The sequence below is a fragment of the Manis pentadactyla genome, chromosome 11, assembly GCF_030020395.1.
Source record: "Manis pentadactyla isolate mManPen7 chromosome 11, mManPen7.hap1, whole genome shotgun sequence".
Taxonomy (NCBI): domain Eukaryota; kingdom Metazoa; phylum Chordata; class Mammalia; order Pholidota; family Manidae; genus Manis; species Manis pentadactyla.
The window spans coordinates 80,788,383-80,801,003 of NC_080029.1; the positions used below are offsets into that span (position 1 = coordinate 80,788,383).

The window sequence follows — 12,621 nt, forward strand, 5'->3', positions numbered from 1 at the left end:
CTGTGCCAGTACCAAAGTGTCTTGATTACGGTGGCTTTGTAGTAGAGCTTGAAGTTGGGAAGTGAGATCCCCCTGCTTTATTCTTCCTTCTCAGGATTGCTTTGGCTATTCGGGGGTCTTTGGTGGTTCCACGTGAATTTTAGACATATTTGTTCCAGTTTGTTGAAGAATGCTGTTGGTACTTTGGTAGGGATACTGCATTGAATCTGTAGATTTCTTTAGGCAGGATGGCCATTTTGACAATATTAATTCTTCCTAGCCAAGAGCATGGAATGAATTTCCATTTGTTAGTGTCCTCTTTAATTTCCCTTAAGAGTGTCTTGTAGACTTCCAGGTATAGGTCTTTCACTTCCTTCGTTAGGTTTCCAGGTATAGGTCTTTCACTTCCTTCGTTAGGTTTCCAGGTATAGGTCTTTCACTTCCTTCGTTAGGTTTACTCCTAGGTATTTTATTCTTTTTGATGCAATTGTAAATGGAATTGTTTTCCTGATTTCTCTTTCTGCTCATTCATCATTAGTGTACACGAATGCAACAGATTTCTGTGTATTAATGTTGTATCCCACAGCTTTGCTGAGTTCACATACTAGATCTAGTAGTTTTGGAGTGGATTCTTTAGGGTTTTTTTTATATACAGTATCATGTCATCTGCAAACAGGGACAGTTTAACTTCTTCCTTACCAATATGAATGCCTTTTGTTCCTTTGTGTCGTCTGATTGCCGTGGCTAGGACCTCAAGAACTAGGTCGTATAAAAGTGGGGAGAGTGGGCATCCTTTTCTTGTTCCTGGTCTTAAGGGGAAAGCTTTCAGCTTCTCGCTTTTATGCATAATGTTGGCTGTGGGTTTGTCATATATGGCCTTTATTATGTTGAGGGACTTGCCCTCTATACCCATTTTGCTGAGAGTTTTCCTCATGAACGGATGTCGAATTTTGTCGAATGCTCTTTCAGCATCTATGGAGATGACCGTGTGGTTTTTGCCCTTCTTTTCATTGATGTGGTAGTCGATGTTGATGAATTTTCAAATGTAGCACCATCCTTGCATGCCTGGGAGGAATCCCACTTGATCGTGGTGGATGATACTTCTGATCGATCTTTGAATTCGGTTTGCTAATATTTTCTTGAATATTTTTGCATCTATGTTCATCATGAATATTGGTCGATAATTTTCTTTTATTTATTTTTTCCGTGTGTTTGCATGGTTTGGATATTAGAGTGATGTTGGCCACATAGAATGAGTTTGGGAGTATTTCCACCTCTTCTACTTTTAGAAAGACTTTAAGGAGGATGGGTATTAGGTCTTCACTAAATGTTTGATAAAATTCAGCAGTGAAACCTTCTGGTCCAGGGATTTGGTTCTTGGGTAGTTTTCTGATTACCGATTCAACTTCATTACTGGTAATTGGTCTGTTTAGATTTTCTGTTTCTTACTAGGTCAGTCTAGGAAGTCGTATTTTTCTAGAAAGTTGCCCATTTCCTCTAGGTTTTCCAGTTTGCTAGAATATAATTAATTTTTCATAGTATTCTCTCATAATACTTGTATTTCTGTGGTGTCCGTAGTGACTTTCCTTCTCTCATTTCTGATTCTGTGTATGTGTGTCGACTCTCTTTTTCTCTTGATAAGTCTGGCTTGGGGTTTATCTATTTTGCTTATTTTCTCATAGAACCAGCTCCTGCTTTCATTCATTCTTCCTATTGTTTGATTCTTCTCGATTTTATTTATTTCCGCTCTAACCCTTATCATGCCCATCCTTCTACTGACTTTGGGCCTCATTTGTTCCTCTTTTCCTAGTTTCATTAATTGTGAGTTTAGATTGTTCATTTGGGCTTGTTCTTCTTTTCTGAGATAGGCCTGTATTGCAATATGCTTCCCTCTTAGCACTCTCTTCGCTGCGTCCCACAGATTTTGCAGGGTTGAATTATCGTTGTCACTTGTCTCCATACATTGCTTGACCTCTGTTTTTATTTGGTCATCGATCCATTGGTTATTAAGGTGCGTGCTGTTAAGCCTCCATGTGTTTCTAAGGCTCTTTTCATGTTCTTTGCATAATTTATTTCTAGGTTCATACTCTCGTCTTCTGAGAAGGTGGTTGGTACAATTTCAATCTTTTTGAATTTACTGAGTCTCTTTTTATGGCCTAGTGTATGATCTATACATGAAAATGTTCCATGTGAACTTGAGAAGAATGTGTATTCTGCTGCTTTTGGGTGTGGAGTCCTGTAGATGACTGCTAGATCCATCTGTTTGAATGTGTTATTCAGTGCCTCTGTCTCCTTACTTATTTTCTGTCTGGCTGACCTGTCCTTTGGAGTGAGTGGTGTGTTGACGTCTCCTAAAATGAATGCATTGCATTGTATTTCCCCCTTTGATTCTGTTAAGTATTTGTTACACATACGTTGGTGATCCTGTGTTGGGTGCATAGATATTTATAACGGTTATATCCTCTTGTTGGACTGACTGCTTTATCGTTATATAATGTCCTTCTTCATCTCCGGTTATTTTCCTTGTTTTGAAGTCTATTTTGTCTGATACAAGTTCTGCAACTCCTGCTTTTCTCTCCCCACGAATTGCATGAAATCTCTTTTTTCCATCCCTTCAGTATCAGTCTGTGTATGTCTTTGGGTGTGAAGTGAGTCTCTTGTACGCAGCATATAGATGGGCCTTGTTATTTGATCCATTCAGTGACTCTATGTCTTTTGATAGTGCATTCAGTGCATTTACATTTAGGGTGATTATCGATAGGAATGTATTTATTGCCATTGCAGGCTTTAGGTTTGTAGCTACCAAAGGTTCAAGGGTTATTTCTTTACTATCTAACAGTCTAATTTAACTTGCTTAGTGCTCTATTACAAACAGAAACTAAAGGTTCTTTTCTTTTTCCTCGTTTTTCTTCCTCCTCCATTCTTCAAATATTAGCTAGCATATTCTGTACTCATTCCCTACCCCTTGATTCAATTTGGGGGTAGCTGATTTCATTTCCCATCTGCTTAGTTGTTGTTCTACTTTGCTGTGCTTTTATTTCCACTGGTGACAGCTATTTAGCCCTAGGAATACTTCTATCTACGGCAGGCCATCCAAAATGAACTGTAAAGGTGGTTTTCGGGACATAAATTCTCTCAGTTTCTGCTTCTCTGAAAATTGTTTTAATCCCACCTTCAAATTTAAATGATAACCTTTCCGGGTAGGCTATTCTTGGTTCAAGGCCCTTCTGCTTCATTGCGTTACATACATCAAGTCACTCCCTGCTGGCCTGTAAGGTTTCTATTGAGAAGTCTGATGATAGCCTGATGGGTTTTCCTTTGTATGTGATCTTTTTCCTCTCTAGCTGCTTTCAAAACTCTATCCTCGCCCTCGATCTTTGCCATTTTAAGTACTATATGTCTTGGTGTTGTCTTCCTTCGGTCCCTTGTGTTGGGAGATCTGTGAATCTCCATGGCCTGAGAGACTATTATCTCCTTCCCCAGACTGGGGAAGTTTTCAGCAATTACCTCCTCATGACACTTTCTATCCCTTTTTCTCTGTCTTCTTCTTCTGGTAGTCTTCAAATATGAATACGGTTCCGTTTGGATTCATCACACAGTTCACTCACTATTCTTTCATTCCTAGAGATCCTTTTTTCTCTCTGTGCCTGTTTCTTTGTATTCCTCGTCTCTAGTTTCTATTCTCTTCACCAACTCTTCTACTACATCTAATCTGCCTTTAAATCCCTCCTTTGTATGTTTCGTTTCAGACATGGAATTTCTTAATGATTGAACCTCCATCCTAAATTCATCCCTGAGTAATTAAAATGGCAAAGATCAAGGATAAGGACAGACTATTGAAAACAGCCACAGAGAGAAATAAGATCACATACAAAAGACATGCCATCAGGCTAACTTCTTCTCAGCAGAAACATTACAGGCCAGAAGGGAGTGGCATGATGTATTTAATGCAATAAAGCACAATGGCCTAAAACCAAGAATACCTTATCCAGCAAGATTACCATTTAAATTTGAAGGAGGGATTAAACAACTTCCAGATAAGCAAAAGCTGAGAGAATTTACCTTCCACAAACCATCTCTACATTGTATTTTGGAGGGACTGCTGTAGATGGAAGTGTTCCTAAGGTCTAATAGCTGTCACTAGAGGTAAGAAAAGCACAGTAAAGAAAGTAGAACAGCTAATTACTAAGAAAATGCAAAATTAAATTTACTGTCCCCAAAGCCAACCGAAGAATAGACAAAGAGTACAGAATATAACACCTAATACATGAGGAATGGAGGAAGAAGAAAAAGGAGAAAAAGAAAAGAACCTTTGGATTGTGTTTACGATAGCATATTAAGTTTAAGTTACGTTAGACTCTTAGATAGTAAGGAAGTTAACCTTGAACCTTTGGTAACCAAGAATCTAAAGTCCGCAATGGCAATAAGTGCATAACTATCGATAATCACCCTAAATGTAAATGGACTGAATGTACCAACCGGAAGACATAGAGTCATTGAATGGATAAAAAAACAAGACCCATCTATATGCTACCTGCGAGAGACTCACTTGAAACCCAAAGACATACACAGACTAAAAGTGAAGGGATGGAAAAATATATTTCATGCAACTAACAAGGAGAAAAAAAATCAGGAGTTGCGGTACTTGTATCAGGCAAAATAGACTTCAAAACAAAGAAAGTCACAACCGATAAAGAAGGACATTACATAATGATAAAGGGGTCAATCCAATAAGAGGAAATAAACATTATAAATACCTATGCTCCCAACACAGGAGCACCTACAAATGTGAACCCATTACAAACAGAATTAAAAGGGGAAATAGAATACAATGCATTCATTCTAGGAGACTTCAACACTCCAGTAACTCTGAGGGACAGATCAACAAGACAGAAAATAAGTAAGGACATACAGGCATTGAACAACACATTAGAACAGATGGACCTAACATACATCTACAGAACTCAACACCCAAAAGCAGCAGAATACACATTCTTCTCAAGTGCACCTGGAACGTTTTCAAGAATAGATCATAGACTAGACCACAGCAACAGCCTTGGCAAATTCAAAAAGATTGAAATTGTACCAACCAGTTTCTCAGACCAGAAATATCCCACAAATACATGGAGGTTTCACAGTATGCTCCTAAATAACCAATGGATCAATGACCAAATAAAAACATAGATCCTGCAATATATGGAGACAAATGACAATAATTCAAGAGCACAAACTCTGTGGGATGCGGCCAAGGGCATGCTGAGAGGAAAGTATATTGCAATACAGGCCCACCTCAGGAAAGAAGGACAATCCCATATGAGCAGTCTAAACTCACAATTAATGAAACCAGAAAAAGAAGAACAAATGAGGCCCAAAGTCAGTACAAGGAGTGACACAATAAAGATTGGAGCAGAAATAAATAAAATTGAGAAGACTAAAACAATAGAAAGAATCAATGAAAGCAAGAGCTAGTTCTTCGAGAAGATAAACAAAATAGATAAACCCCTAGCCAAACTTAACAAGGAAGGAAAGAGAGTCTGCCCACATAAACAGAATCAGAAATGAGAAAGGAAAAGAATCCCTATGGACACCAGAGAAATGCAGAGAATTATTAGAGAATACCATGAAAAATTATGTGGTAACAAACTGGATAACCTAGAAGAAATGGACAACTTTCTAGAAAAACACAACCTTCCAACGCTGACCAAAGAGGAAACAGAAAATCTGAACAGACCAATTGCCAGCAACGAAATTGAACTGGTAATCAGAAAAACTACCCAAGAACAAAACTCCTGGACCAGATGGCTTCACCATTGAATTTAATCAAACATTTAGGGAAGACCTAATACTCATCCCCCTTAAAGTTTCCCACAGAACAGAAGAGGTGGGAATACTTCCAAAATCATTGTATGAGGCCAGCCCCCATCACTCTAATACCAAAACCAGGCAAAGACACCACAAAAAAAGGAAAATTACAGACCAATATCCCTGATGGACATAGACGCAAAATCACTCAACAAAATATTAGCAAACCAAATTCAAAAATACATCAAAAAGATCATCCATCATGATCAAGTAGGATTTCTTCCGGGGAGGCTAGGATGGTACATTGGAAAATCCATCAACATCCTCAACCACATCAACAAAAAGTAGGACAAAAACCAACACCATTCACGATAAAAAACTCTCAACAAAATGGGTATGGAAGGCAAGTACCTCGACATAATAAAGGCCATATATGACAAACCCACAGCCAACATTATACATAACAGCGAGAAGCTGAAAGCTTTCCCCTTAAGACCAGGAACAAGACAAGGATGCCCAGTGTCCCCACTTCTATTTAACATAGTACTGGAGGTCGTAGCCACGGCCATCAGGCAACACAAAGAAATAAAAGGCATCCAGATCGGCAAGGAAGTAGTTTAACTGTCCCTGTTTGCAAATGCCACGACATTGTAAATAAAAAAACCCTCAGGAATCCACTCCAAAACTACTAGATCTAATATCTGAATTCAGCAAAGTTGCAGGACGCAAAAGTAATACGCAGATTTCTGTGGCATTCCTATACGCTAACAATGAACTAGCAGAGAGAGAAATCAGGAAAACCAATTCCATTCACAATTGCATCAAAAAGAATAAAACACCTAGGAATAAACCTAACCAAGGAACCGAAAGACCTATCCTCTGAAAACTACAAGACGCTCATGAGAGAAATTAAAGAAGATATCAATAAATGGAGACACATCCATGCTCATGGATAGGAAGAATTAATATTGCCAAAATGGCCATCCTGCCTAAAGCAGTCTATAGATTCAATGCAATTCCTATCAAAATCCCAACAGCATCCTTCAACCAACTAGAGAAAATAGGCCTAAAATTCATATGGAACCACAAAAGACCCCGACTAGCCAAAGCAATCGTGAGAAGGAAGAATAAAGCAGGGGGGATTACGCTCCCCCACTTCAAGCTCTAGTACAAAGCCACAGTAATCAAGACAATTCGGTACTGGCACAAGAACAGTCCCATAGACCAGTATGGGAGAATATATTTGTAAGTGACATATCTGACAAGGGGTTAACATCCAAAACATATAAAGAACTTACATGCCTCAACACCCAAAAAGGCAAATAACCCAGAGAACAAATGGCAGAGGCTATGAAGAGACAGTTCTCCAAAGAGAAATTCCGATGGCCAACAAGCACATGAAAAGATGCTCCACATCACTAATCATCAGGGAAATGCAAATTAAAACCACAATGAGATATCACCTCACACCAGTAAGGATGGCCAGCATCGAAAAGACTGAGAACAACAAATGCTGGCGAGGATGCAGAGAAAGGGGAACCCCTCCCCCCCTACACTGCTGGTGGGAATGTAACGTAGTTCAAGACGTTGTGGCAAGCAATACGGAGGTTCCTCAAAACACTAAAAATAGAAATACCATTTGACTCTGGAATCCCACTCCTTGTAATTTACCCAAAGAATACAACTTCTCAGATTCAGAAAGACATATGCACCCTTTTGTTTATTACATCACTTTTTACAATGGCCAAGATACGGAAGCAACCTAAGTGTCCATCTGTAGATGAACGGATAAGGAAGATGTGGTACACATACACAATGCAATACTATCCAGCCATAAGAAAGAAACAAATCCTATCATTTGCAACAACATGGATGGGGCTGGAGGACATTATGCTCAGTGAAATAAGCCAGGCAGAGAAAGACAAGTGCCAAATGATTTCCCTCTTTTGTGGAGTATAACAATGAAGCAAAACTGAAGGAACAAAATGGCAGCAGACTCAGAGACTCCAAGAATGAACTAGAGGTTACCAAAGGGGAGGGGTGTGGGAGGGCAGGTGGGGAGGGAGGGAGAAGGGGATGGAAGTGTATTACGTTTAGTACACATGGTGTGAGGGATCACGGGGAGAACAGTGTAGCACAGAGAAGGACATAGTGTATCCTTGGCATCTTGCTGCACTGATGGACAGTGACTGCACTGGGGCATGGGTGGGGACTTGATAATAGGGGAAAATGTAGTACCCACATTGTTTTTTCACGTGAAACCATCATAAGAGTGTATATCAATCATACCTTAATAAAAAAATGTTTTTAAAAAGCTGCCTGTTAGGCTCTCTTTAAAACCCTATTTAAAATGGTAACTCCTCTTCATTTCCAATCTACCCCTCTCACAACACTTCGTTTTCCTCAAATGAAAAATATTAAAATGACTTATTCACTGATTGACTTTTTTTTCTGTTGCTGCCCACACACAGTCTTCAGTTGAAATGTGCTATGCAAGCAGGAATTTGTTTCTATTTCGTTTACCCTGCTATACCCCCAGTGCGGGTGAAGCCCTCAATAAACATTTGTTGAGTAACCCTGTACCAGTCTTAACACTTAAATGTCATGTTTAAAGAGCTATCATAAAATTACAACTGAAATGTCTCTAAAATGACAAATCTGAAAATATGGGTGAGGAAAGAACTCTTTCTCTTTCTTCAAAAATAGAGACAGGGAGTTTTAATGATACGTCTTGCTAGTGCAGCTATGACGACAAGCTTCTTACCATTTACTTTAATGCCCAGGAACCTTCGGCAATGACTGGTTAGTGGAGGCATGAGAAAAGATAAGGACCTAGTTCTGTGCATGCACCATTCCTCAGGGAATAGCAGACATTGGGATTTGAGTACAAAGGAATGAAATTCAAAAACAATCTCATCTGCTGAAGAAATAGTTATATCAGGGGAGAGGGTCCCAAATGTCAAAAGGCCATGATGCAAGGAAATAATATAAACAGTTATGTGCATCTAGGATTTTTATTTTGACTACAAATATGAGCTTTGAAGGCAGCAAGAAACATCTCTCAAAATTCACTCTTTGCAACTCACGGCAGGTGGCATTACCGGATCACCCAATTTTTCACAAGTCCCTCGCATGCTTTTTTCTCCGGGGTAATATTTTCTCCCCACCCCCACCCCCCACCCGCCCTCTGACCTTTCTTCTCCACATGTATCCACATAACTGAAACTCTGCATGCTCTATTGCAAATGCTTAGTTTACCACATAAGTGGATTTACTGGCAAATGCTTTCTTCTTGTTCTGAAAATGTAAGTATCAGAATAAAATTCAGAGACAAGGTTTCAAAATATTAGTCTTTCTCTTATATCCTCAAATCTTGGAAATATTAATGAGTATTATGCACAAGAGGCCTGGAGAGAGTGTATGAAAATGTTTAACTGATAAATTACGGGGGACAGATTTATTATCAGTATCCTGGTGAATTTTGTTGCTTGTTCAATAGACCAAAAAAATGACAAAATTTCTGATTCCACTCTAATATCATATCTCTCCCACCCACATAGTGCAATCTGTTTCACTAATTTAATATGACTTGGTTTCATGGCAAATGACCTGTCCTTAAAGGACAAACCGTTCAGCGTCTGTGTGCTTCCTGTTTCTTGCATTTGCGGGATCTTTGCATTGTGACTTTTAAAGTGTGTGGACCCAAGCGATACTGTTCGGAAAACCCAGATGTGTGGGTATTAATACTGATCTGATTTACCATGGGGTCCCAAGGTCAGTGAAAATGACTAAGATAGCTTGGAGTAGGGCACCAACATATCAGGACACAGGCCAGAGCATGACAGACAAAAATGAAGTGAGTTTTAAAAACTCAGTCAAATTCAGTTATGAAGATAACCACTAAGACCTGTGTGGCAACTAAACGAGCTTTTTCATCAACAAAAGAAACAGCAGAATAGTTTGTGGGCATCCTATAAGTATGTTATTTTTGAAATGTACTCATATCAGCAGCCTCTCACATTAATAGTAATATCATGCTTTTTTTTTTTTCTCTTTGCCTCTGTGTATTCTGTGTGCTACTTGTGCTGAAGTACAATTTAAATGCTCGTAAGTGAAACGCACTCTGTTTTTCATTCCTAATGAATTTCCAAGATTCACTAACTCTACAATTTGCTGTCTCCAGAAAAGATGACATTTATTATTGCCCACATACTGTACAACAATCTCAGCTGAGAAAGTTACACAACTATTCAGAATAAAAATACTAAGTAATCCTTTTTTGAAAAGTATTCACTATACAATCATAACAAATCAAGAGAGGAATTTTTTGTCTTACAGGCCGAACAAAACACACACACACACACACACACACACACGCAAACGCAAACACGAACCAAAAAAAGTCCCCTCATATAATTTGAGAAATCTGGGACCTGCCCTAATTGCCACCTGAGATGATGTGATTGTTATGGGAAACAGACTGAACTACCAGACTCCATTCAGAAAAGGTGCAGTCCACATAGCCTCATGGGCAATGAGATTATAAACAGCAGTCTTTCCACTTAATGCCAAATGTGGTGACGGCCATGAGTAGGTTTCTAAGGAGACAAGACATAGAAAAAGTTAAGCTTTGATTCAGTAACAACAAACTGGAGAAAGTTCAGGAGCAGGAGGGAGGGAAGCAAGACATTCCATGTCAACAGAAAATGCCTTGAATGGCCACAAATGTACCAGAGGCAAGTATAAAAACAAAAACACTTCAAACACAGAAAGGAGCAATCGAAGCGATTTAGAACACCACACACACAAATCTGAACATGCAAGTGAACTTTACCACCACACTTTTGGAAAAATTGGCCAAGTCTCATCCCATCAACAGTCCAGCCACTCAGAGCAGTGGCTCTCCCTAAGGTCAGGTGCCCCAAATGGCATATCTAGTTCTCACATTCACAAGAGAGGGCATTAAAATTTTCAACCAGGGAAATTTGAATGCCAAAGTGCAGGGCTCTTCCCCATGCTCTGGAGCTGAAGCCACCAGCTGGAGAGAGAGAGAAAGCATTTCCTACACACCAAACTTGTGTGGTCATGTCATACACATCTGTGCCGGAACGAGAGAGGCCCTTCGAGCCATCGCTTTGCAATACCATAAACAAGCACAGAGAGAGGAATATTTGCCCTGCCCCGTCACTGTTCCTCAGTGAGACACCACCTTTTCCAATGTGAGACTTGAGTAGTGCTTCATTTGGCGTTACTATCACTATTACTGATTATGATAAATTAGTTTTACAGAATGCTTTAGAAGAGATTTCATATACACTGATTTGCTTGTACAATACTCTGTACATGGTACGTAGATGAGGTTAACAAATAGAGGTTAAGTGACATATTCAAAGTTACAACTTCTGCACTCCTTATGTGTAAATCCTGTTCCTGACGTAACTGAGAGATTATAATTGAGAGATTACAACAAACCCTGTTTTTTATTTTATTTTTTGCATCTAATTAGAATGAAATCATACTCTTGGGGTATAGGTTGTGAGGATCAGCTTTGTTGTTTTAACAGAAACCTCATTCTGTATTTCTTTATGCAAAAACAAGGTAAGGACATTTGGTGGAAGAGCCAGCAAACCCCACTAGAGTGCAATAGCCGATGTCATCGCCGCGCCCTCCGAACTCATGAACGTGTCCGGCAGAGAAACCACCCACGCCGTCAGCCACTTTATCCTCATGGGCTTTCCCTCCAGGCCCGAAGCGCAGCTCCTCTACTTCGGGCACTTCTCTGCGGCCTACACCCTGACCCTGATGGGGGAACGCGGCCGTTGCCTGCGCTGTGCGGTGGGACCGACGCCTTCACAGCCCGATCGATGTACATCCTCTTGGGGAATTTCTCTCTCCTGGAACTATGTTATGTCACCACCACCACCGTCCCCAACATGTTGGCCAGCTACCCGTCCACAAGCAAGTCCATCCATCTCCTTTGTGAGCTGTCTTGTGCAGTTCTCCTTCTTCTCTTCCGGGTGCGAAGAGGGCTTCTTCCTTTGCATCATGGCCTTTGACAGGCACCTTGCCGTGTGCCGCCCTCCGCGTTACCCGCGCATCATGACCAGACAGCTGTGCACGGGCCTCGTCGTCCTTGGATGGTCGTGTGGGTTCACCCTCCTACCTACCGCCAGTTGTCCTCATTTCTCAGCTGCCCTACCGTGGCCCAAACACCATCAGCCATTTCGTGTGTGATCCTGTCCCACTGATGGTGCTGTCGTGTTCTGATGACACCACCACACAGTTCATTTACTCGACCTTCAATTCTGTTTTCATGATCGGCCCCCTTCTCTTTATCCTTTGCTCCTACGCTCTGGTGACTCTGGCTGTGCTACGGATGCCCTCAGCAGCGGGCAAACGCAAGGCTTTCTCCACTTGTGCTTCTCATCTGGCTGTGGTGATCCTGTTTCTTTGGCTCTGTTACGGTGATGTGCGTTAGTCCCGGATCGGGACACCCAGTGGACATGGAAAAAATCGTTACTTTGTTTTATTCTGTGAAAACACCTCTGTGCATTCCGCTAATATATAGGCTCAGGAACAAGGAGATGAAGGCTGCTCTGAGGAAGATCCTGAGGACTGCCCAAGGTATTCATAAAATACAAAGAGCCAAATTCTTCTCTCAAACGCAACTGATCTCAAGACATGAGTGATATATTTGTCGACAAATTCATTAACTTTTATTAAGAAACTACTATAATGAGGGCCCATTATCATCCTAAGCAAGATGCAGTAATGTTATTTAAGAATGTTTTAACTAACAAGTGAATGCAACTGTGTTGAAGTTAGTATCAAGTAAATGAA

At 40.3% G+C, this 12,621-nt stretch overlaps 1 pseudogene; it reads left to right on the forward strand.

The window, feature by feature from the left end:
• The first annotated feature begins 11,681 nt into the window (after positions 1–11,681).
• On the forward strand, positions 11,682–12,323 carry LOC130679643 (olfactory receptor 11G2-like; annotated as a pseudogene).
• The last annotated feature ends 298 nt before the right edge of the window (positions 12,324–12,621 follow it).